Source organism: Myodes glareolus, chromosome 2 (genome assembly GCF_982192425.1).
Source record: "Myodes glareolus chromosome 2, mMyoGla1.1, whole genome shotgun sequence".
In the NCBI taxonomy this organism is placed as follows: domain Eukaryota; kingdom Metazoa; phylum Chordata; class Mammalia; order Rodentia; family Cricetidae; genus Myodes; species Myodes glareolus.
Window position 1 is genome coordinate 59,024,448 of NC_142027.1, and position 25,889 is coordinate 59,050,336.

At 38.1% G+C, this 25,889-nt stretch overlaps 1 long non-coding RNA gene across 2 annotated transcripts; it reads right to left on the reverse strand.

Annotated features, from left to right (window-relative positions):
- Nucleotides 1-211: 211 nt before the first annotated feature.
- Nucleotides 212-25,836, reverse strand: LOC146895646 (uncharacterized). 2 transcript variants are annotated; one of them, XR_015000590.2, is made up of 3 exons: nt 25,650-25,836; nt 24,954-25,010; nt 212-1,841 (listed from the first exon to the last, which is right to left on the reverse strand). It is a non-coding gene; the product is annotated as an uncharacterized LOC146895646 (long non-coding RNA). The 2 variants fall into 2 exon arrangements; XR_015000589.2 differs by lacking the exon at nt 212-1,841 and adding an exon at nt 20,197-21,688.
- Nucleotides 25,837-25,889: the final 53 nt, after the last annotated feature.

The window sequence follows — 25,889 nt, forward strand, 5'->3', positions numbered from 1 at the left end:
TCAATAATTAAGTTTCCAATCCACAGAAATTAATTGAGTTTTGGAAGTGAACTTCATATAAATTAAATTTCAAGTATATAGGAGAAATAAGGTGATATTAAATTTTATTTTTTGAAATTTAATTTAAAAATGCATTAATGTCATTATTTCAAAGCCAACTCACAGAAAATGAGAATGTTACTTCTAGTTTATGTAATCATTCAAATTTTATTAAATTACAAAACATTTATACAGCTGGTTAACAAATGATCTCACAAACATTATATGTTAACATCAGAAAAGTTTGTTATTTAATGATGGCATAGTCTGAGTTATTGCTTTTCTCACATGTAATAGCTGCCCTCCACGGTCTTGAAGATGGTTTCGTCAGTAAAAATGCACACCATTCAAGTTTGAAGACCCAAGTTGGGAGCCCAAGAACCAACATAAAAGCCAGGCATAGCAGAAGGCAGCTGAACTTTAGTGCTGGACACAATCCCCGCTGTTACTTGGCCTGTCAGTCTCTAGCCAAATCGGTGAGCTCCAGGTTCAGTGACGTATGCTGGCTGAAAAGCTAAGAGGGTGGAAGGACAAACGAGCTGGCTCAGCAAATCAGGGTCCTTGCCGTCCAACCTGATCACCTAACTTCCCAGAGGAACACACCCAGTGTTGACTTTCAGCCTTCAAATGCATGTGCACACATATGCACATAAGCACAAGCACACATATAAGCGCACACACACACAAATACACAGAAACATACACACAAACACACACACAAGAAAGAAAAGATACACATTATCACTCTAAAATTCCACATTTTTCAAGTTTTTTGCCCCTTCCTTTGGGTTGTTGGTGTGTATGTCTATGGGTCTGTACATGTTAGTACAGATACCAATGGAGGTCAGAAAAGGCTATCAGAGCTGAAGAGAGAGGCAACTGTGAGCTTGTGTGTGGGTTCCAGGAACTGAACCCATGTCGTCTGGAAGACTAACAAGCATTCTTCAATGCTGAACCATCTGTCCAATTCCAAAGTCCAGCTTTAAAATGTGTCCATTTTTATTTGCTTTACATGCTTTATTCCAAGAATTTACAAGAAGCAAGTAAGTCTTGGTTTCACAGAGCCATCATGTGTATGCTTTAAAAAAAAAAAAGGTATAGATTCCAGCATAGAAAATCTAGAGGACAATACTGCTTGAAGATGTTGCTTGACTGAACACTGAAAACAGTGAAGACAATGCAGTTTCCAGGTAATCCATCAGATCAGACTATACACAAAAACAGACCTTATTACTGTGGGTGAGAGTCACAGCAAGCAGAATCTAATAACTAAATGTGGCCCCAAACCATATCTGTAAGAACCAGAAGCATCTGAGCAACAGAGCTATTGCTCATCTGGAATGAGTGTACAATAGGAGAGGTGCAAAGTTTTCCATCACCAGGTCTCTCTGCAGGAACTTCAGATTCTGGAGACAGAATAAGCTAGGGAGAGAAGAACAGAGCCTAAAGATGACCTGGGTCAAGTCCAGAAACAAAAGACGAAGAGAAGTGAGTTTTCCCATTCTCAGAAATACAGACACTATCGTACAAAAGGTGTTGTCTGCAGATTTTAGTCTGTGGCAGCACTTCATTCCGCCAGATGTTGCACTGTTTTTCCTGTGTTACAGAGAGATCTGTCTCTTACAGTGTTTGCCCAGACCAGAAAGTATGATGCTAATCTCATCCTCTTTGGACCTCACCCCTTCATCTTTAATTCCTGGTCCTCAAGTGAAGATCTTCCGATCCGTGCTTGTCCACGGCCAGTGAATCTCTCAGGGTGTTCACATCCCATAGAAAAACTGAAATCTGACTTCACATGTTCCCTGTGGAGAAACATAGAGGGAGAGAAGGTCAAAGGTGAAAAGCCCCTTGCCACATGATTTAAAGTGTTTATATTTTAAAACAAATGTAAAAGGAAATTAAAGAAATAAAGCAACTGGAAAAATACCTTAAAGCAATGATGTTTAAAGTTCTTCTTCAGAAATGACAGAGTTATTTTACTTGGAAATGCTTCTTTTTTTATCAAATTAAAGGATTAACTAATGAGACATAATTGAATTTATTTAAAATTTAGTTTATTTAACAATCGTGTTCACTATAAATCTTTTCATAAGGTGCTCTTTGCATGCTGCTCAAGAGGTCAGAGGAGTGGAGCTCATGAAGACTGCACTGCATACACTAGCAGACACATACATGTAGCGCTCCCGCTTCAATTCTACTTAATGGAAATTACGTAAAATGTAAGAAGCATTTCCTGAGTCGCATTAGCCCCATCTCAGTGTTCAGCAGCCACAGACAGCTGTTAGGTGCCCAGCTGGAAAGACAGGCGCCGCAAAGAACGGGGCAGCCGGGCTGGGATGGGGAGAACAGCGTGAACTCTGACTTCAGACAAACCTTCAGATGCAACCTAAGCTATGGTATTTCTTGTAAGTTAATTGACTTATCTGAGACACACGGTCGGTTTTTAATATAGATGTCACATTTTCAACCACATGTCGGTAATTTTAGGAGTAAATGTTGGGATAGTCTCGGGTCAGGAAAACCCAATTTAGGGAGGTCATGACATGGAAGAGGTGGAAGCCTGGGCTCTGCAATCAGACAGTCTGGGCGAGAATCCAAGTTCTGCTGATTACCGCCCTTATGACTTGGGCAGACTGCTAAACTTTGATAAGCGTCAGTTCCACTGATTTTGGATAACTGTGCCTACCTCGTAGGGGAGTTGTAAGAATTAAAGAAGTATGTGAGAATATACAAGTCCCTTCAGTAGTTCATGACACCCTGTAGATAGTAAATAAAAGCTAAGGTGTCCAAATGGTTTTAACTATCATAGCAAAGGCAAATTTGTGTGCTAAATACAGCTTCTGAAAGTTCCATAAGGAAAAACTCAGGAATTAAGAAATACCATTAAATAAATAGGCAATAACAATAAAAATAATCATAATTACTGTGGTAATTATGACTGTGGTAGCCAAGAAATTAAATGTATCAATAATGCAATTTAGATGCTACTAAAATAAGATTCCAATTTTACTGGCCATCAGTGTTTTGAATAACTTTCCTTCTTATGCTACCCTGGTGCACTTACCTATATAAAAAGGAATTAATGATTGGATATCAAACTAATATTAAAATATTCTCAGTAGAGTACTATTTCTTCATTATTATTTCACCCCCTTCTAAAATTGTGGTTTTAAGTGAAACATCATTTCCACCCCCATTTCCTCCCTCCACCCTCTCCAAGATACCCTCCTCCTTAAATCCCTCCATGTTTCCCTGCACACTCTCAAATTGATATCCTCTTTTCCTTTGATCATTATTGTTACACTACACATACATATATGTACATGTGTATGCACAAATGTATAAATAAAACCTGTTGAGCTCTCTTTAACTGACTATACACTTCCTTGTACTATTTTGAGGATTTTTAATGTTAATATCAATATAGATTGTAATATCGTACTCATTTTAAGGCAAGAGTTAAGTTTTGAAATGGTACAAAGATGAATTTTACTGCTAAGTACTTTCCTATGTACACACATTGAATGTTCTCTACAAAAGGGACTCCAGTGATTCCCAATCAGCCTTGAAAATTTAAAAGGAAAATATTGCAGAATATGTATGTGTAATGGTTAGCGAGTAACAAGTTATATAGTCAGATTAGATGGGCAAATAAGTTCTGCATATTGAAAAATAGAACTTTGAAAGTTTCACCATAAACAAATGATCAATGCTTGAAGATCTAGACACTCTGAATATGATTTAAATACTATGCAACATACACATTTTTCAAAATATTACTTGGTGCCTATTAAGATACAGTTTTATAGAATCATATCAAAGATGAACATTTTACTAGGTTTTCATTTCATGTTTATTTTACGATGCAGCAGAAAAAAACAATCTGCGGTGCTAGTAATTAAAGCTTACTGCTCCAAGATTGACTACCATGACAACAGATACAGGAACAAGGTGATTCCTGATGGAGGGCCAGGATGCCTGTGTTTAGCATCCTCAAGGAAAGAGTCCTCAAGTGGAGATCAGAGAACTGTCCAGTGTGGTTTTGTCAAAGATATAGCATTTATTATTAGTTTATGTAACACTCATCTTTATTCAAATGTTTTATGTTTTGCATGCTATCTCCCTAAACAGATACGCATATTTTTATTTTTGTTTTTAATACTCGCACTCATTATTCCTAAATAAAAAACAAGAGGCAGACTTTTTAAAAATTTAATTTTAAGACTGAGAGTTTTAGAACTACAAGTAAAACTTGGAAAAAATAATAAAATAAAACAGAAGACATTTACTTTTGAAAGACAAAGGCTATGCAGAAAGATTAAATAGAGAAATGAGGCAATTCAGTAAGTATATTTGATTGATAAAAAAAAGTTATCAGATTTTCTCTTGTTTTGAAATTTGCCACTTGATATTAGAACATATTTTTTTTTTCCAAGACAGGGTTTCTCTGTGTAGCCCTGGCTGCCTGGAACAAGCTCTGTAGACCAGGCTGGCATCAAACTCACAAAGATCTGCTTGCCTCTGCCTCCCGAGTGCTGGGATTAAAGGTATGCACCATCATAGCCTGGCTCAGAATATATTCTTTAAAAATATGATTGTACTACACATACAATCTAATAATATATTAATATATAATAATATATTGCTTGCTGTTAATTTTGTATTCATTCTATACTATGGAAATAATGTTAGGCAGAATGCAAATTTGAGTGGTTTTCTTTTTCAAGTTCAAAATGGTCTTAAAACATTAAAGGTGATGAACAACATCAGTCCTCAGACCAGAACAGCTAGGGAACATACAGTGCAGTATTGGTTTTGCAAAGGAGATCAGAACCTTGAAGACGACAGGCCTAAGGTGAGCTATCAGATGCTGAAAACCATCATTTGAAAGCTGTCATCAAAGCTACACCTACATGAGAAGCTGCCAGAGAACTCAGAGTTGATCATTCAGTGTTTACCTGGCATGTTAAGAAAAATAAGAAAATATAACAAACAGAAAAGTTGTAAGTGGTTCATGCTTCATGAGCTGACAAAAGCAAGCAAACAGAAAAACCACATTATTTTGAACTATCATCCTCACATCTTATGTAACAAAAATGATCCATTTTTATATTACAAATTTTTAAATTAAAATATAATTAAATCCTTTCCCCTTTCAATCTCTCCCATGCCCGTGAACCCACTCCTCAGATTCATAGCTTTTTCCTCTTTGATTGTTATTGCTACACTTGCACACACACACATACACAAAACACACAGGCACATGCATGTTAACTGACTAAGTGTATTTAGTTTTGCTTATATCCATTTAATTTTAGAGCTGACCACTTGGTATTAGATGCTACTTGCTAAGTAAGATGAATGCTTTCTCTCTCAGCAATAGCTATTTGCCTGTAGCTTTTTATCTAGGGATAGTGCCCTATGAGATTTCTCCCTTCCAAGTTGTGACTATTGGTGTTGTCATTGTTCAGATCTTGATTAAGCAGTCATACTGTTGAAATAAAAATGAACAATTAGATAGTGACATGTAACTAAAATCAGATTGTATGTGAAAACTTGCTCAAGGGTTGATAAAAAAGAAGTCCAAAAGCACTTCCTAAAGCCAAATTTATACCAAAAATTATTTGGTTTATTGTATATTCATACTTCAAAGAAACATTTGCTAATTTTTGTAGATTTGGGAAAATTTTTTATTGATAAAATCAAGTATTTATTGACAAAAACGCCAGGTTCTTGTCATTTACTAAAATGATTCACCATGAATCCTGAATTATAGTAAGAGAGAATGCAACAGATGAAACCAGCAAAAGTTCTGAAAGAAATTTGTACTTCTAAAACAATCGGTATCAACACTATACCACCTTGTGGAGAGAAAAACGTCAGTTGTGGGAGACATGGAATAGGAACCATGTGTCTGAAGAAGAAGGGTAGGGGGAATGTGATGCCATGTAGAGGGGTTAGAAAAAGTCTCACCATCATAAACGTTCTTTTAGCTTATATCAAAGTGCCTTCAGCCTGAGATACATGAATGACACTGAGAAAAACATGCATGAAAATAGTACAATCAAGGACTGAGATAGAAATGCAGACTTACTAGTTATTGGTGTTGGGAAATGGAAAGCAATGAACAAGTTAAAAGTGTTTGAAAAGTGAAAGCAAGAGCATCAATGGCCCTGAGAATGTTTGTGGAAAATGCACTCCAGAGACAGAATCTATGGTATGACACAAATATGCTGGTAGTAAGGGAGGGAGGTAGAACCCAAGGAATTGTGAACATTCGTGCTCAGAGCTTGAGATGAATTTATGATGTAACCAGCACTTTAAAGAGAAGGAAGGTCCTGGATACTCAATGCTTTTATATAGTCTAATACAATGAGTGAGAAGAATAATAGTAAGAAAGGAAGTCTACAAGACGCTCTGAATTGCTTTTCACAGTTCAATTTAAGGCCTAATCTATATCTATTAGAAATAAAGAAAAATATTTCTGAAGTTGCTGAAAGGTAAATACTTGAAAGTCATCTGCAGGAACATGGTAGTTCCTTCTGAACTAATGAAGTCTGAATACAAAAAGCCGAATGAGATGAAAGAGACCAAAGACAGGACTTAGGGAGCGTATATGAATGAGAAAACGGTACAGAAGGTGGCATAAGAAATAGTAACAGGCAGAAAATGGAGCAACCTGGGATTTCATGATGACTCATTTTGCTTATATCTAGCTTCTATTGTTTATGCAATGATATGAACAACATCAAGATGTGCAAACATAGGGAACAGAAGAGATGACTCAGCAGTTTAAATCACATTTGTTCTGGTGGAGGACCTAGGATTAGTTACCAGTAGCCACATGCAGTTTCAGGGGTCTGATGTCCTCTTCTGTATTGTCTGAGAGTTTTCTGTCCTACCCGTTCCTGTAGTTGTTAAGTCCCAAAGAAATCACACAGAGGTCTACATTAGTTATAAACTGATTGGCCCATTAGCTCAGGCTTCTTATTAACTCTTATATAAAACTTATATTAGCCCATTATTCTTGTCTATGCTAGCCACGTGGCTCAGTATCTTACTCAGTGAGGCAATCACACCTTGCTTTTTCTGTGTCTGGGCCAGGACTGCATACTATTCCCAGAATGCTCTTGTTTCCATTGTTCCGCTTACACTTCCTACCTGGCTACTGGCCAATCAGTGTTTATTTAAAATATAATTGACAGAATACAGACAATTGTCCCACACTACTTCTGGTCTCCAAGGACACCTACCTGTTCAAGGTGCCCATAAATATACTCAGGCAATACACATATGTATAAAATAAATTTTAAAAAATTTACAAATAGACACAAATATAGTCTTTGACTTCTGGACCACCAAATACATGTACCCACACACACCTATATACATATACACAAAAGATACATTCGCAAATACGTATGTACACACAGAGAGACGTAAATACACACAAACTTGCACACATACACATAGATGCACATGTCTCCTTCCCTTTCATGTTAGGCAAGTATAATACATATTACCATAAAAGTTGCTCTATATAATCCTTAGTAGTATGTCTGTATTTAAGCAAATTCTTACTTATTTTATTGAGGTCAAAAAAAAAAAACACAGAATTTAAGCCTTATACCTTGAACTAAACGTCAAGAAACTATAGCTGTTAATGGACTGAGCTTGTGCTATAGAGATGCTATGGCCAAGGGCCAGTTTAACTCAGCAATGGACAATATATGCAGTAAAAACAAAGTCACTGATTTACATGGAAGCTAGAGAGGATATTTGCTGTATTGTTCTTGCCCTTGGAACGCTCTTTCCTTCCTTTCCTGTTTTGTTGCTGACATAGGATGTCAGCTCAGATTTACTGTCATTGTTGTCATTTGGCCAATGGATATGATGAAATCTGGTAGGCGTTTAACCTTGTATTTGAGCCCAGGAGCAGGCAGTCTGAGGTTTGACTTCTCTAAGGAAGTTATCAGATTAGCTGCAAACTCTGTGTCAGGAGGGTTTGTCTTCCATCGTCGTGATGAAATGTCTGCTATAGAAATGCTTTGTATTTCGTGCAAAGCTGTATTCTTGAACAAATGCAAATTTTCTTTCTCACACATTTTCAAAATGTTTCTACAAATTTAAGTAGCATCGAGAAATTCCATGAGAATTTTCCTAAAACAGCAAGACCAAAATAATCATCTTAACAGAGAAAAAAGCCTAAGGTTTGATTTTTAACTCCGTATTCATATATTTGAACAATATATTAAATTGTGAAATATTCCTTTTGGTTGGGATCTACCTTGTTCACTGAAGGAATTTTTTATCAGTGCTTTTAGTGTCTACCCTGTTTATCCAATAGTACCCTATCCTACCCTCCCACCCCAAAAGGTAATATCATCTCAGAGAACAACTGACCAAAGAGAGAAGCCCCGATACAGAGTAAAAATGAATAGAATGTGTAAAATATATACTGTGGCATCATTTAAATTTCCTTTTGCACTTTGTCATTTTGGGGTATAATTTTATGGAAAGGATGAGTGGTACCCTTTTGATGGTCAAATAATCTGCTTATAGTAATATTTTCTAATTTTTATCATACCAGTGAAAAACTGAGTAAGTACTCAGAGATAATGCTCTGATTCTTCCTTCCATAGTGTTTTGATTTTTTCATATCATTTTTTTTTCATTCAGGAAATGGACATTCCCTTCTGCTTCCCTGGCATTAGGTGTTGGGATCAAATAATCAATGAGATTTGCAATATTGCTGCTAGCCCAGGGTGGTTTGAATTCTAATAAAGAAATCATGTTACAAAAGCAGTATTTTGCACAACAGAGCCTCAACAGCTTTTGATATGACTGAGTAGGGTTAGCAAAGTGTATTGGCTTGCTAATTCAAGTAAAGTTTCAGGAAACACAGTTATGTTTCGATCCTGTCCATGACTGCTCTTCTGATGCAGCATTAGTTGTCCAGCTGTGACAGTTTACAGAAAGGGAAGCCGAAAACATCTGCAATTGGGTCCCTTACAAAGAAAGCTTACAAACCAATTTAATAGAGGATGTGGCTTTTGATGAAACACGTTGAGAAAAACATTCTGCATAGTTGACATCTAACATGGTAACTGAATAGAAGGAATCAGGCTTTAAAAAATGAAGGGTAAGAGAAGTTTCTCAAATAAAAAAATGCAGACGGAAGTTCCTCAGAGAGGAACGAATGAGTGTGAGTTTTGGAAGGGTCAGAGATGAGCTGTGAAACACTATAGAGGTCAGATTATGTGGAGAGTGGTAAATAATAAGGACATAAGGACTCTTAATCTGAGGTGACAACTGAAGTGAATTGGATATTTGTTTGCGATAAAAGCTAAGTTGCCTTGTGTTTGGAATATTTTGACTGTTCAGAAACTCAATTAGGAAACCAATTGATAAAAGTCATCAGCATCTTAGGAGCTGGACCAGTGTGGGTTGTTGTAGGAAGTTGCTTGTTTGTTTTCCCAGCCACCCAGACTCCTGAAATAATCACACAGACACTACATTATTTAAATTACTGCTTGGCCAATCACTTAAGTGTATTGTTAGCTAGTTCTTACATCTAGTACTAACCCATTTCCAGTATTTTATATTTTACCACAAGACTCGTGGCCTACCAGCAAGGTTCCGGCTCCATGGCTTCTCCAACTCCTCCTTCTTTCTCCCAACATTCAGTTTAGTTTTCACCGCCTAGCTCTACTCTACCCTGTCAGGCCAAGCCAGTTTCTTTATTAATCAATGGTATTTACAGTTTACAGACAGGAATCCCACATCAGTGGGTCACAACCGCTTTAGGAGTCATCTAAGACCATCAGAAAACACATTTTGATTTATAACAATAGCAAAATGACAGTTATGAAAGAGCAATGAAAGTAATTTATGGTTGGGATCACCACACCAAGAGGCACTGTATTAAAGGATTGCAGCATCAGGAAGGTTGAGAACCACTGAGATGGACAGTTAGTAGGACTGATGGGGATGGAGAATTTGAGATGAGTTTCACAAACAGGTTTTCATTATTAATGCAGACAGATGATGAGCAAAGGAACATTTTAAGGAGTAGAGACATGTTCATAGCTTGAAACTGAAGATAAATCTTTTGGAACATGTCTACTTCCTAAAATGTTTCATCACATTTACCTGCCTTCTTATTTCTTAGGTTCTACTTGTTAAATGATTATTATAGACCTAAGTGCTTGCTATATGCTTACAGTTACAACTAATAAAACCGTTTCTGTTATTATTGTAAAATAATTTCTGCCATAAAATTCTGACACTTTACATTGCTGTTGTTTTTGTGAGTAAAGATAACAAAAATACATCCTTCGTCTTGTGAAGGGCTTTCAAGTATGCATCTTGTTAGAATCAGAGCAAATAACACAATATGCAGTATCCAACTCTTTTATTTTTAATTAATTTTTAATTTTATTAATAGGGAGAAAATAATTTTGTTTTCTGAGACTATCTTAAAAACAAAGGTAGTAGCACTTTGCTACCCTGTGTGGTCATCTTTTAAGTGCTCATCTCAATTCTATTAGTGATCAGATGCCTCTCCTGATAGTCTCTGCATATCAGTGTCTTTATATCAGGAACTTTTGTAACGCTGATTCGCGGCTATGAGCTGGGTAGGCACCAGTGAAATTTATGACATCCGACCTAACTGTTAATTTTAGCCTTTACGTAGCCCATTTTCTCTACTGCTGTCTTTTATGCTTCATTGCGAGGTATTACTTCACCTCCTACTTGTACTCTGTCTAGTCCAATCAGACCTAGTCCCTTTTCTTAATGCGCACTAGGTTATTATCACATGTGTACTGATATAAAGCAGTTTTTCTTACTGTCAGCATTCTTTCCTCAATTTTCCACAATTTGTATCAAAACTAGCAGTTGCTGAATATTCATTTTCACACATTGTTCTTTAATGGTTGTGCTTTCTATTTTTAACATGGATTTTATGATAAAAGCTGAGTACTCTTGGAGTGAATTGCACCTATTTAATATATGCCAGACTTTAAGTAAACATTTTAGTTTCCACAGAGGTAAGCTTCCTTATCAAGTTAATCATTACCAATAAGAAGTTACACAGCCAAAATACAGGGTGTATGGAAAAGCTATATGGAAATCTATGATCTTCTAACTCAAGAAAAAAATTAAATTAGAAACTAGGACTAGATAAATGATAGATAGGTAGATAGAAAGATAGATAGATAGATAGATAGATACAGATACATAGATGATAGATATACATACATAAATAAATTCATATATACATACATAGATATAGAAAGCTTAGATAAAAGAACCCTGAATGCATGGACAATGTTGCTCCCAGAACACATAGGTTATTAAGTGAAAATATTAGTGACAAGCATGGGATGCTATGAGTGAATGCCCAAGGAGACTCCAATGTCATTCAAAACAACACAGGCTATTGCGATTGCTAACTGATGTCCACTATAACTACATGATTAAGATCGTGCTGAAGACTACTCACCTTGGATGCAAGGCATAGATAAAACAACTTTGAAATTGCCAGGAAACTCTCCTGGCCGTTTAGCTTCCATCTTGCCAGAAGGTTCTATGAAGGTTATTAGGGGGAAATTCATCCAGTGTCTAATCTAGTGTTGGCGCTGCATGGTATAAAAGTTACTTTTTGGAAAGATGTGTCCACTAGTGCTAGAGTAGTTATAATCCCTTATTAAAAATAAGGGATTTTGTACCTTGTCTGAAGTTAATGGCTAGAGAGATTATAAGTACTATGAGGAAATCTACTCTTGTTGGCTAAGTTACCATGCTATCAAAATATATTCTAAATATATATGTTTATCCTCAAGGAAATGTACTGCTTTCAGCCTTGATTAGAGAAGCATTGTTTTCGGTGAGTAATGAATGGTTAATGCAGACACTCATAAATGCCAACTATATATAATCTTGCGTGCCAACCCATGGATGGGTCATCTATATCAGTCTATCACCCTCCAAGATGCAGGGAATTTCTCAGAAGAGTAGAAAGTGAAAGTGAATACATTTCCTTCCAGTGTATGGGAAGGAAAACCATGAAATGCTAACCTATGGACATTTCGTGGTTTTTTCATGGATTAACTCACTGCAACAGAGTTACCTTTACAAAATCTATACAAGCTCAATTAGTCAAAATTCTAATATAGGTAGGACAGCGGCTCCCAAGGCTCCCCTCCTATTGGTGGAATTGCTGGAAATTGACTGTCAATTGCCAATTAGCAACTGGTCAGTCGCCTTTGCAAATGTAACTTTTGGTAGGTTGTTCATGCCCTAGTGTACGGTCATACAACCATGTGCTGATGGGAAGCCTTCATTGGACTCAAAAGATTACCAACCACAAAAATCTAATGGGAGGACATGACTTTTAGAGGGAGATGGGATGGGGACACTTGGGGTGCTAGAGGGAAGTAGTGGTGGATGGATATAATCAATATACGCTACATAAATGTGGACTTTCAAGGGAAAAAATTCTATTACTTAAGAACAATGAAAACCAGAAGCTACAAAGTATATTCAAAACACAAACCTACACAAGTAGACAAAACTTCTTTTCAAATGCTCATTCAGCCTGCCTCCTCAGTCATATGTTACTGTTAAATTTCAGCAAAAATTCTTCTCTTGCATTGTTGTTGAAGGTTAATCATTGATAAAGAAGGTTTTGAGCCATTCTTTTATTATTATAATGATGATGATGATGATGATGATGATGCTTACATTGTTCTGGCTGCATGTATGCCTGAAGGCCAAAGAGGGCACCAGATCTCATTATGAATGGTTGTGAGCCACCATGTGGGTGCTGGGAACTGAACTCAAGACCTCTGAAAGAGAAGTCAGTGCTCTTAACTGCTGACCCGTCTCAGGAATTAGTCAAATGGCATCTGACTTGCAGTAGATGTGAAGTTTCTTTGTTGATCCTGGTTTGGCAATTCTTTAGAATAAATAGACTTGCCAGATATTAAGTTTGGGTGGAGTAATATGCTAAATGATCCTATTTCTCTTTTGGGGTTGGGGTGTGAATATGTTTATTTGTTTATGATTTAATTGATTGCTTTGAAAATTTATAATGGCCAAAGCAATTAGCAAGATTATCAAAAAAGCCATTAAGCAGCTTTACTGACAAAATAGGTTTAACTTAAATGAATATTAAATGATCTGATAGCCTACAGCACTGGTGTAAGAAGGCAGAGTTTAGAGAAGCCATGTAGCCCCACAGGAGACAGACCCTCGGGATGGTTCTTTACCCTGTAAACCATAGCCATGCGGTGATACACAGATTAAAGGAGATGGGCTAGTTTCATATATAAGAGTTAGCCAGAAATACGCTTAAGCTATTGGCCAAACAGTATTGCAGATAATATGGTTTTTATGTGATTATTTCGGGGCTGAGCAGCTGGGAACTTACTAGGTGCCCACTACAACAATTTCCTTCCTTTAAAAGTTAAACAGGCTCGACAAACCAGTCACCTGGCCAGGAGTCTACCATAGCCCATTGCCCAACGCATCTCATTCACTCAGAGAGTTGTTAAGGAGAGGGGAAGAATAATTGTCTTTTTAATGTGATAATGCCTTATCTTTTCCAGAAGGCTTTCTGTCTTAATCACTGTTCATTGCTGTGAAGAGACACCATGATCAAGGCAACTCATATAAAAGAAAACATTTAATTGGAGCTTGCTTAAAGCATAAGAGGTTTAGCCCATTATCATAATAGTGGGTAATACAGTAGCACGCAAGCAGGCATGGCGCTGGAGCAGTAACTGAGCCACAGGTAGCAGACAGAAACTATAACTGGCATGGGATTTTGAAACCTCAATACCCTCTCCAATGACACATTTTCTCCAACAAGGCCATACCTCATAATCCTTCTAATCCTACCAAAATGTTATGTTCCTTTCCCGTAGGAATACAAATACATGAGCCCACGGGGGGCCATTCCAATTCATACCTTCATACCTTCTCTTAGTTAAGGTGCATTGCATCATATGTATGTATATAAAAAAGACATATTCAATTTAAATAAAATTATAGTTAGGATTCCCTTTTTGAATTGAAAAAACTTCATTCTATTAATTTCTTCTTACTGCTGGACCTATCTATCATGCAATGTCGAACTGCTGAAGTACAAGCAAGTACACGACCTCCAGAGAAGCTGCACTGTTTGTCTTCACAGTTAAAAAAATATTCTACCTTGTTAAAAACATATCCTTTATATCTAAGGGGTGTTGGTTTACACCTTTAATCTAAGCACTCAGGAGGCAGAGGCAGGTGGATCTTTGTCAGTTCAAGGCCAGCCTGGTCTACAAAGAGAGTGCCAGGACAGGCTCCAATACTATACAGAGAAAACCTGTCTTGAAAAATGAAAAAAGAAAAAATGTATGTCCTTATATAATCAAAGTTTTGTACAATCTATTTTTATGATAGGTTAAATTTTGATATTTTCATTGTGATCTTTCTAGCATGGAGCTGATGATGTCCTCTGAGATCATTTCCTGGGGCTTTGTTTTGCCTCACATATACATTCCCTATTTTAACCTTCAACTGCACTGTTGTATTAATATTTCTTTCCTTAAATGCCCTTCATGCTATTCAGTTCTTTTGTCCGCAGCATTCTCTTAACTTCTTTTGTCTAAGTTAAGTGACCATTCTTTTTCTTATTTCACAATAGGCATTACAATAATATTCTTACAATATATATATGTTGAATATACATAGCAACACTTAATTTATAGAATGAAATTTCACATATGTAAAATAATCTTGTCCATTTTGTAGCCAATAATATTGTTTCATTGTGTATATCTAATTACAATTCCGTAATCACATTTCCTTCTATGAAAGAATGAGTCCTTAAAAGAATAAGTGGTTATGTTCTTCCAATGTCCATAGGTGGGAAAATAGAAATCTGCTAGTAAGTTTAAAGCAGAAGAGGCCGATGACAAGCTCTCCACAGAGGATTTCAGGGAAGAAGCTTGCTGGATGAGCCATACTGCATGTTTGTTATTTTTAACTTTCTTAAGCAATAGCAAGTTTCATGCAAGGATTACCTCACCCCGACCCAAAGCAAAGGCTCTCTAGTTGTTCTTTGTATCTGCCAGTGAAGCAGGAGAACAGCATGGCTCCATGATTTAAAACACAAATATGGGACCCTATGTGAAGAGAGGAAAAAAGAACAAAGGACTTTCAGGATACGGAGTGGTTATCTCCACCCTTCCCCCAGAATTGGGAGTGTATATGCAAAAATGGAAAGTTTATTTGTAATTTGGAAAGGAGGACATCAAGACATTTAGCAATGTAGAAAAAACTGATTCTTTTTTTTTCAAGAATTTGAGAAAATGAGTATTTTTTCCGAGAATTTTTATTAACCTCGTCTGTAAAGTTCCTTTATAAAAACAAACATTAGCAAGTAATGGGTTTCCTCTCTCCTCCCCCTCCCTTCACCCTTCCTCTTCCTCTATCTTTGCTGTTGATATTTATCTAAAAAAATCCCCTCATTTATCACTTTATATACATTTAAAAAATCAGTGTTCGCAATTTTGGCTGCTTTCTCAGCAATCTCTTTTGAATTTATGAGAATAAGATAAAATTTGAAAAGCGGTCTTTAAAAAAGCAGAAAGGAGGGAAGTAGGAACCTATTGCTTTCTTTACCTTTTGGAAGTCTGACTTCCAAAAATTCTGCCTTTTATTTCTGAATTCATTCTTCATAGTCAAATGAAATAAAGCCAGAAAGTCTTTGATCCATATTTTACAAAAATTATGCATATGAATGTCAATACAAACCTACTTTCTCTCTTGCCTATTGGTCAAAAAATTTTATTCTAAAAGTATACTTATGTCTTTATTAACATCAACACAATGGCTTTTTGATCATCCTTTATACTATTGAAGCAGTTGCTTTTTTTTTTTAGCACTCTGTATGAACAAGTGAAAAGAACCTTTCTTTTCAATATTTTCTCTTTTCCCTACTGATGAGTGTTAACCTAGGCAGGCAATTGTCTAAAAATGCTCCCTCCCCCAAATCCTTGCTGCCTTTCGTTCTTGTGTTTCCACAGTTCCTCCCAGGTACCATCATGACACTGTTGTGAGGCTGTGATCTTGGCGTTGTCCTTCCTAGAGAAAGCTGTGAGTCCTTTCAGGTGGCCATCTAACTTAACTGAGTATCTTATGCTCCTAGGCTTCAGGAGAGATCATGTGTGTTCCTCACCGGTCCTTTGCCTTTTATATCTGCTCAAAACATTCATCATTCTCAGTAAGACCTAATCAATTTGAAACCATCATTCTACTACTTTACTTCAGCTGGATCCCATTAGCACAATTACCCCAACTTCTTATTAAAATACCTAGCAATCTCTTTTTTCCTATGTCATCATTAAAGTCTTTCAATTAAAATACAATTACATCGGCTCCCCCTTTTATTTCCTCCCTTCAATCCCTCCCATGCACTCTCCTCCAACCTCTCCCATGTCCCTCTTACTCCCTCTCAAATTAATGGTTTCTTTTTCTTTGACTTTTATTGTTATGCATGGACATATACCTTAATGCACCGATACATGAATACAACTTCCTGAGTCGTGTGTGTGTGTGTGTGTGTGTGTGTGTGTGTGTGTTTACATGCATATGATTTCAGAGCTAAGCCCTTTGTCTTGATCATACAGTTAGGGGCTCATCCTAGGAAAAGGCTAATTCTCCCTCTGTCAGTAATCTTGTAGGACTTGGACCTTGTGGCATTTCTTAACACATACTTAACTTTCCTGTCAAATTTTTTTGTGTCACCATGTTCATACAATCTATGTCCCTGAGCAGAAACTGTCAACATTCTTTTTTTCATATTTATGCAGTTGTTTTTTTAATACATGTCTACTTATCATTCCTTTAGTTCCTATTCTTTTTAAGCTACTCTTGCGTTAGTAGTATGAGAGGCCACAAGTGATCTCTCAGCTGTTCAGGGACTTTGTAGTCTTCTAACAACTGTGTCCACTGCTGGCTTTGAAGTTGTTGCTTTTTTCATGAGAGCACCAATCCTCCCTTACTCGGCACGCACCACAGTTAATTTCTTTCTCTTGGGGTTCTCTTTTCTGTTCTCTACATTTCTCTGATTGTTGATCCTCAGTGTGCAGCTGAGTCCTTAATACTCTTCTAATGTTCCCTTTGATACAGATTTTGTTCTATATAGCACTTTCAACCATTATTCACCTGTCAATACTGTCAAATTAATAAGCTCAGAAGCCTTATTAGGACACACACACACACACACACACACACACACACACACACACACCATGGTTATTACAGAGGTACCTTAAAGTTCTCATATTCAAAAGCAAATTCATTTCTCCTTTCCTAGAGACAGACTTTCCCTTGATCACCTCTGTGAGAGTTTCTCAAGCCATCTTTCACTGGGAATAAAACTAGAAAATTGGCCGGCATCCTTGCCTTCCTCATCCTCTGTACATACATATTCCTTTAATTAGCAGGGGCTACTCAAAGGACTAATCAGTGGTTCTCAGCCTTAGTTGCTAACTAGGATCACCAGGGGAGATTTAAAAATATCCTAGATCAATTAAGGCAGACTCTTTGTGCACAGAGCTTGGGAGCTTGTTATTTGCATGTACAGAGAGGATGGGAAACCACTTTCTAATAGTTTTGAATACACTGCTTACATTTGGAGTCACCACTGTTCCACCTCAGGTCCCATCATCGCCATAGCGTATCTCCTGATGGACACTGTACTTTCCATGTTGTTTGTGTCAACTCCATTCTCAACCTGGTCATCTCAAACACACACTTTACACATCACCTCACTTGCATCTTCTGTTCCGCTATACTCTCCCCTGACTCAAAACTTTCCAGTGGTTTTCTATCAAAAAAAGAACAAGTTCTTTAATCAGGCATGTAAGCTTATTTTGTTTGCTCTCTGCTTGACACTTTTTGATGTTGATTACCATTTTTCTTTCTTATGGAACTTAACTGCTCACTCACTTTCTATACATACATGGTTTCTTTTCTGCCCCTATTCCCGAGAGCAGTCCTCTAACTAGGATAACAGTACTGTGATACTCACTGCTAATCCTATTCTCTCTCTCTTTCTCTCTCCTTTTCTCTCTCTCCACTGTATTTCTTGAAACACAGTGCCACTCTGTATCTCGGGCTCCCTGGGGACTTTTACATAGCTTTATGGTCACTGTAATTCTCCCATTTTAGTTGTCCAAAGTATTTGGCCTGTAAGGCCTTGGTCCACCACAGCTGGCCAATTCTGTTTACCTTATATGTCCTGATTTACTAGTTATTTTTTTCATATCCTGTTGGCAACCTTTCCCAAGCTTATCATAGTGACCTTTCCCAAAGAAATCACCATTTACAACACTTCAGCTATAACCATCTTTTTATGTGACTGCTTTCTCTTTGTGAATGCTTGGTGCTTAATCATCTTCACATTTCTTGGAACCCAGCATAGTTCTTGGCATATATTAGACGTTTTGCAGAGGATTATTAGATTTTCCTGAGCTACTATGATGGCTGTGAGTCTCAGGTGATGGTGACAGTATTGCTTCCCTCCTTCTTGTAGACTACAGCGAAATGCTACACTTGGCAGGACGAGTCTGCAGCTTGGTGCTGTAGGTTCGTGTTCTGCACAACCAATTCAGCAAGAAAAGGCTGGGAGTGCACGAGAACTCACTTTTCAGCAATGCCAGGCTACAGTGAAAACTCCCTGCTTAGTCAGTCCAGTTTATATTAAAGGAATTGAGGGAGAAAGAGGATTTCTAGTGGTTCCATAAAAATAAACCTGGATTCTTGATCTTCAAATTCCTTTATACATATGCATTTGTAGAAGTGACCAGAACAACTATGTGTTTACCATTGTAAATCCACTAGTGGGGAAGCCACAGGGAATGCAGTCTTCCCTGAGCTGGATGGGGCTATTGCAGACATTGCAGGCTCAATAACAGAAGCACAGGGCTGAGATTAACTCTGTCAGGCAGTGAGTGCAGAAATGGAAAGTCTGGTGGAGATCAGACTACTCCTATCTCACTCCTTTCTAGGGCTTTACAAAAGACACAGGCTTAGTGGGCTTATAGACTGAATTTATCACTTACCAGATCCAAAGTCCTTAAAGCTGGAATCTAGACATCACCTCCTACTTGTCTCTATGTCTGTCTCTGGGAAAGCATCAATTTTTGGTGCCAGGGGAAAAGATCCACATGCTCTCTCAGCCTAGAATGTCCCTGAGCTGGGGTCCGTGACCCTCACACTTACATGTGATCTCACTTGTAATACACACTCACATGTGTGTGTATAAGCCTCCTTCTTCACAGGCTCCTGTCCCTTCAGCTGTTGCTGCCCCTGTGATACCGTCGTAGGGATAAGGGACAGCCCTGTTTGCAGCAAGGCAGCCTTCCAGGCACCGTGACGGTAGGAAAGCTAAGAAGGGGACTGGCAGTAAGAGAGGGTACGTACTGATTAATGATACTAAAATCTCATTCTACCCCAAAGATTATCAAATTGATAGATGCCTAGAATATTTTTTTTGCATCTCAAAATAACAATAAAAAATTTTAAAACTTTAAAACACACGTTTTCTTCTTTCTTTCTTTCTTTCTTTTTTTTTTTTTTTGTACCTGGAGGATGAGAACTGAGGAACCACTGAATGAGACTTTTCTTAGTGTTGGAATGTATTTGATTCCTTCTGCATTACTAGAGCTACTTGTGAGGGGATTTTTTTTTAATTTTGATTTTCATATCCTTTCTGCACTTGAATTGACCTTTTGAGTAGAAAATAACTACCTAACTGATTTATACTAATATGACTTTAACACTAATTATTTTTGCAGAATTACATTGTTTTATACAATGAATTAATCTCCTGGAAATTTGAAGTTATCACTTATATTCTTGATGGTCTTACCACTAGAAATAAATTTGCAAAATTTCTTATCTGCTCAGATGAGTGAACTCACCCTCTACAAGAACCCCTTCACTTTTAGGAACTCTGAATCAACATATTTAAGTAAATGTGAAAATTCAATATCTCATTAAGTTCTTGTGAATTGAAATGCATAAAAAATTGCAGAGAAAATCTTAAAGCAAAAATTTTTAATTTTAACATTTTCCCTAAACTGCTAAAATGTAGAATTATTTCTATGTACTTAAGAATGAAGGCCTGTTAGGGAGGTGTGGGGAATGCCTAGTGAGATATGGGGCACACAGTGAGGCAGAAAAGGATGTAGAAGTGGATTAACATAGGAAGTAGAAACAAAGCCTGAAATTTTAGTTGGCCTTTCTTGCTTTGCAAAAAAACAAACAAGCAAGCAATCACCTTTCAATTTTTTTTACAGCTAAGCTCTTGCCTTGAGACATTTGTGAGAAATATTTGTGGGATTCTCTAATGATTATTTAAAAGAAATTGATTCTAATAGAGATTCACTTTGTCCCTCTGACTCTCAGTCTCATTTCTAGCTTGAAATTGGCGATGATGGTTGGAGTGTCTCCACCCAGTTTGCAACATGAGAAATTCTGAGGACAAGAAGTCGTGTTCTAGAGCTGTAGAAGGGAAACAGGAATCCTTGAGGAAACAGTGGCCACCAGTGCACTTAGATTTTCACTTTCAGACCCTGTGCTTCATAAGTAAGGTTGTATTTGGTTTAAGTTGCTTGCTTTATCCTTGTTGCTCACAGTAAGTCTTCATCATCATCATCATCATCATCATCATCATCATCATTATTATTATTATTTTGGTTTTTTGAGACAGGGTTTCTCTGTGTAACAATCCGGCTGTCTTGGAACTTGCTCTTTTAGACCAGGCTGGCCTCGAATTCAGAGAGTTCTGCTTGTCTCTGCCTCCCGAGTGCTGGGATTAAAGGCGTGCACCACCATGATTTAACTCAGTAAGCATTCTAATTAATCCAAACTTGAACACGGAGAACCACTCCATGACTTAGCATCCTTCACTGCCAGTTGTTACTATGTGTTAAAGAAGGGACAGAACTGTACTCTTCTTTCCAAGCAACAGCCCAACCATAACTAGGTCATGTGGTTCTTATTCCTAGTTGTGATTTCGTGGTCCTCCTTTTCTTCTGGGAGATTAGCATAGTTTTTATGGTATTCTGTTTTTGTGTCATGATACCCCTTGTGAATGTACCTGGAAAGTTTCCAGGTAGATTAAGAGAACACCTTGCTGGATTTGAGAATTTAGTGAATTTTCTATTTGTAAAAATAGAATTGTCATGTTTTCCCCATCTGATATCTTTAAGTGGCCCACTGAATCAGCTGACATTTTTTATACTCAAGTCTAATTTTCCAATTCAGGTCTAATGTCACAGGAATTATTTTTGACTATGAAAAAAACATAAAAAGAAAACAATTGGACAAAGACTGCGATATTTTCCTTAGACAGTTGTCATATCTTTCCCCTTTAAAGAACATTAGACATGCTTAATTCCAGTGATATAATCTACATTTTTGCCAACTGGGCATGTATTACTACTAAATAATTCTTGCTGAAGTTGCAAGAGTTCATCACTGTCTCTGCAAACTTTCTGATGTGCCCCTGCCATTAGGTCTCACGTGTCCTTTTGGCCAGTGTGTTGGTTAGGTTTTCTTCTACTTTGACAAAAGCAAAAGTCACCTGGAAAGAGAGAATGTTAATTGAGGGATTGTCTCCATCAGATTGTGTGCAGGCAATTAAGTGGAAGCATTTCCTTCTTTAATAATTGATGTTGGAGGGCTCAGCTCGACTTGGGGTGAGGGTTATGCCAACAAGTGGTCCTGGGTGGTATACGAAAGCACTCTGAGCAAACCCTGAGAATGGACCAGTAAGCTGCATTCCTCCACAGCCCCGGTCTTTGTTCCCTTCAGTGATGGTTTGGACAAGTAAGTCAAACAAACTCCTTCATCCCCAAGTTGGTTTTGGTCATGATCTTTATCCCAGCAATAGGAAACCAAGACAAAACAGCCAACTGGGTTGTATTTTTCACTACTTGGCACCCTGTTACTTGTAAGACCTTTTAGGTAGAACCCCATGTTTCTCAAGTCCCGTGGTGACATTGCATTCACTCTAAACTTCTAAACTTGAGGACTGCCTTTTGCTAGGAATGAGTATCCTGTTTCCTTAAGTCAACTCTGTTAGCTTGGAATATTACTGCTTCAACACAAAATACCACAAAATCTATTAGTCAATATTTGTGGAGGGCCGCAATCACATTCTCCATTACTTAAAGGGGCAGAGGTAGTTGACCTCTGTGACTTCAGGGTGTGGCAGTACACACCTTTAATCCCAATGCCTGGGGGGCAGAGGCATATTGACCTCTGTGACTTCAAGGGGCAGAGGTAGATTGACCTCTGTGACCTCAAGGCGTGGTAGCACACACCTTTAATCCCAATGCCTGGGAGTCAGAGACAGATCTCTGTGAGTTCAAGGTGTTGTAGCACACGCCTTTAATCCCAGCATTGGGGAGGCAGAGACAGTGGGACTATTATGCGCATGTGCTTGGTAACTTTCCACTGCTGCATCCCTGCCTACTCCCGAGGTGTCATCTGGGTTGATGGGCAGCGGACCAATCCAAGAGTGACACGTCCGAAGCGAGGACTGTTTCCTATATAAGGGATGGGTTCCCCTCATTCTGGGTCTCAGCTTTGGAAGCTTATGCTCTCTCTCTCTCAAGACACAGTAAAGCTTTTCTGCAGAAGGATCCTAAGTGTGCCACGTCGTTCTTGCTGGCAAGACGGTAGCGCGGGACAAATATTTGTACCCTTATTTAGTAATGCAGTCTTTGATTAGGGAGTATTTTCATGCTTCTATTTCCCCTCAGAAATCTTCGATAGGTATTAAATACTGCTAACAAAATACAGGGCAGATACCCTACTAGCTAATCAGAATTCACCAAACCCTAAGTCCAAATTTGAGCTCAGCTAGGATCCATGTTATATCACAACTTAATTAGATGTCATATGATTTTTATAAATAGAGTTCAGACATATCAGCGTATGTGTGGGGGGCATATGTAGTACGTGAGGCATGTGTATATATCCTTTTTCTGTTTTTTTCTTTTTTGAATATATATTTTGAATATATTCTTTTTCTGAAGAGGCTTCTATTTCAGTTTAGAAGTTTGAAGGCTATGGTGGCTAATCTTGGTTGTCAATCAACTTCATTGTATCTGAGATCAACTAAAATGTAAGGTTCTGGGTACTCCTATAATGGATTTTTTTAAAGATTTATTTTATGTGCATGAATGTTCTCCTGCATGAGTGCATATATTCCATGTGCACACTTGGTGCCGCATAGGTTAGAAGAAGGCGTTGGGTATCCTGGAACTAGATAAGGATAGCTGCAAACGACCATGCAGGTGCTTAGAACTGAATCAAATTCCTCTGCAAGAACAACAAGTGCTCTTAATTGCGGAGCTATCTCTCCTGTCCATTCTGTGAGCTATTCCCTTCATTAGATTATTCGAAATGGGAAGAACCACCGAAAGTGCAGGCTGGAAGAAACTTTGCTTGTTGCCTGTTTGCCTTCGTTCTTGGTGGTTGGCTCATCGAGTCCATCGCTGCAGCATCCCTTTGCTGATACAGCTTCCTTCTTTCTTTTAGGTAGATTGAATAGTAGCAGTTATCCAGGAATCATGTAGGCCTTTATCACCAGATTGGGACTTCTGGGACATCAGTCTCATGGACTGAGAAACTCTTGGATTCTCGGCCTCTGCAGTGTGGGACAAGATTAGTTTGACTACCCAGACCATAGCATGTGAGTAAGTCTAATATTTTTAGATTATATTATGTTATATTATATACATATACATTCCATCACTTCTGCTAGTTTAGAGAACCCTGACTAACAAAATGACTGCTTCTTATTTTTGACAGCCTACTAGAAACACTGTCTTAGACCTGTTTGGCTGATGCTCCAGGTAGAAGAGATTGGCGACCCCAGAGAGATGAATTTCTTATAGCTGGGTCCTACCCAGAGTAGAGCAACAAAACATAATGAAGTTAGTCATTTGTATCTACATGATGCAATTTGTTCCACAGACCTATTTTCTTATTACCATGCCCTTCAGTTACAAACTGCAGTTTAAAAGAAATATATATATATATATTTATATTATTATAATATATTATATTATTATAATACGTATATATTTATATTCTATATTTATCGAAATATAAAGTTAAGCAAAACAATTCATTTAAAATATCTGGTTATGTAAGCAGAACCTTCTACACAGAGTTGCAGTTTCTTTTGAGTTGACTTTAAAGGTGCCTTTTACATACACAGAGGAGGTAGTCACAAAGGTCATCTTTTATACAGTCTCAACTTAGGAACTGTAGCGACTATTACAAGCAGTAAGGGAGATACAAGTTGATGGAGGAGATATAGAGGTCTATACTGTTTTCATATGTAAAACAGGGAACTACTTTGTAATTATTAGTAAAGAAATAATGACAGAAAATATTATTTCCTGAATCATACTTCATTGCCTGACTGCTTAAAAGGCCTCATTTTGCTTGCTTTCATTAAACAAAAACAGAAACTATCTGAATTTAGAATTGTAAAGCATTTTATATCGAATAGGGAGCCTAGCACTAAAATACTAGGGAGTGGACAGAACCCTGAGACACATTTGTCAGGATAATTGGCTAGAGAAAGACTGTGTGTGTGTGTGTGTGTGTGTGTGTGTGTGTGTGTGTGTGTGTGTGATGCATGCGAGTATCATGTCCAGGAGCCCAAGGTATGAGGTCTATCCACTTCAGGGGGAAAACCACTTTCCAAGTATGTAAACCTGCAACAAATAGTAGCAACATGGGATTGAACCAAATAGAGCGAAATACAAGCATTTGTTTGGGGGAAGAGTGTTGACAGCTGAGCCCTGGCATTTCATTTTAAGTCTTACCAGACATGTTTTCTTTTATATGGACATCAAGGATGGAGTTCCGGAAAGAGATGAACACTGGAAGAGAATGCCAGATACAAGGTTGTCATTAAAATGGAGACTCATCTACATGGAGGAAAAGTGACTTGGGGAAAAAAAAACCTAACTGCAGAGTTCTTTACAGAGATTTATGGAGAAACTTGTACAGAACAAAAAGGTGCAATATTTATTAGTAATCCCTATTGTATGGAACTTTCATTGCCCTGGCACGATTTGCAGATACTATTTAGCCACAGTTGTCAACTATTTGCTTTCTCATCAGCCTGATGTTTGATCTGGAATCCCTCTAGAACTAATAGTAAAAGGGAAACATTTCTGAAATTTAGGAAGTTTTAGTTGGCAATCGGGTTTTACTCTTCGCCTACAGTGTGTGAGGTTACCCTTCGTCTTAGAAGCGAGGGGACTGTTGCTCTTTATTTGACAGCCAACAAGAAACACGGTCTTGGACCTATTTGGCTGCTCTCCTGAGCAGCTGAGTTTGGCAGCCCTAGGGAGATGAATTTCTTAAGCCTGGGACCCGCCCAGAGCTGAGTAGCACCACTCTGGCAGCGGGTACTCTGTTGCTATGAAACAAAGACTAGGAAGGTGAGTGAGGCAGGAAGTCCCGCCTTTTAGCCCCAGTTGGCTTAGACTCCCGCTCGGGGCGCTCACGCCCACCTGCGCACCCCTCATTGGTTAGCTCCCCGGCGCCTTGCCGCTTCTTTCCAGTTCCTTTCCTTGTCCCACTTCTGGTTCCAGGATACCCTAGGCCCATTTCCCTACGAGTTCTTCTCCAAGTGGGACGCGGACCGAGCGGGCCTTCCTCTGGGGCCATTGTGTACCGTGGAGGACGTGGACTTGGGGGTAGCGCGGGAGGAGCGTCTCGTCCCGCCCATTGGCTCCGCCCGCTGTCTGGCA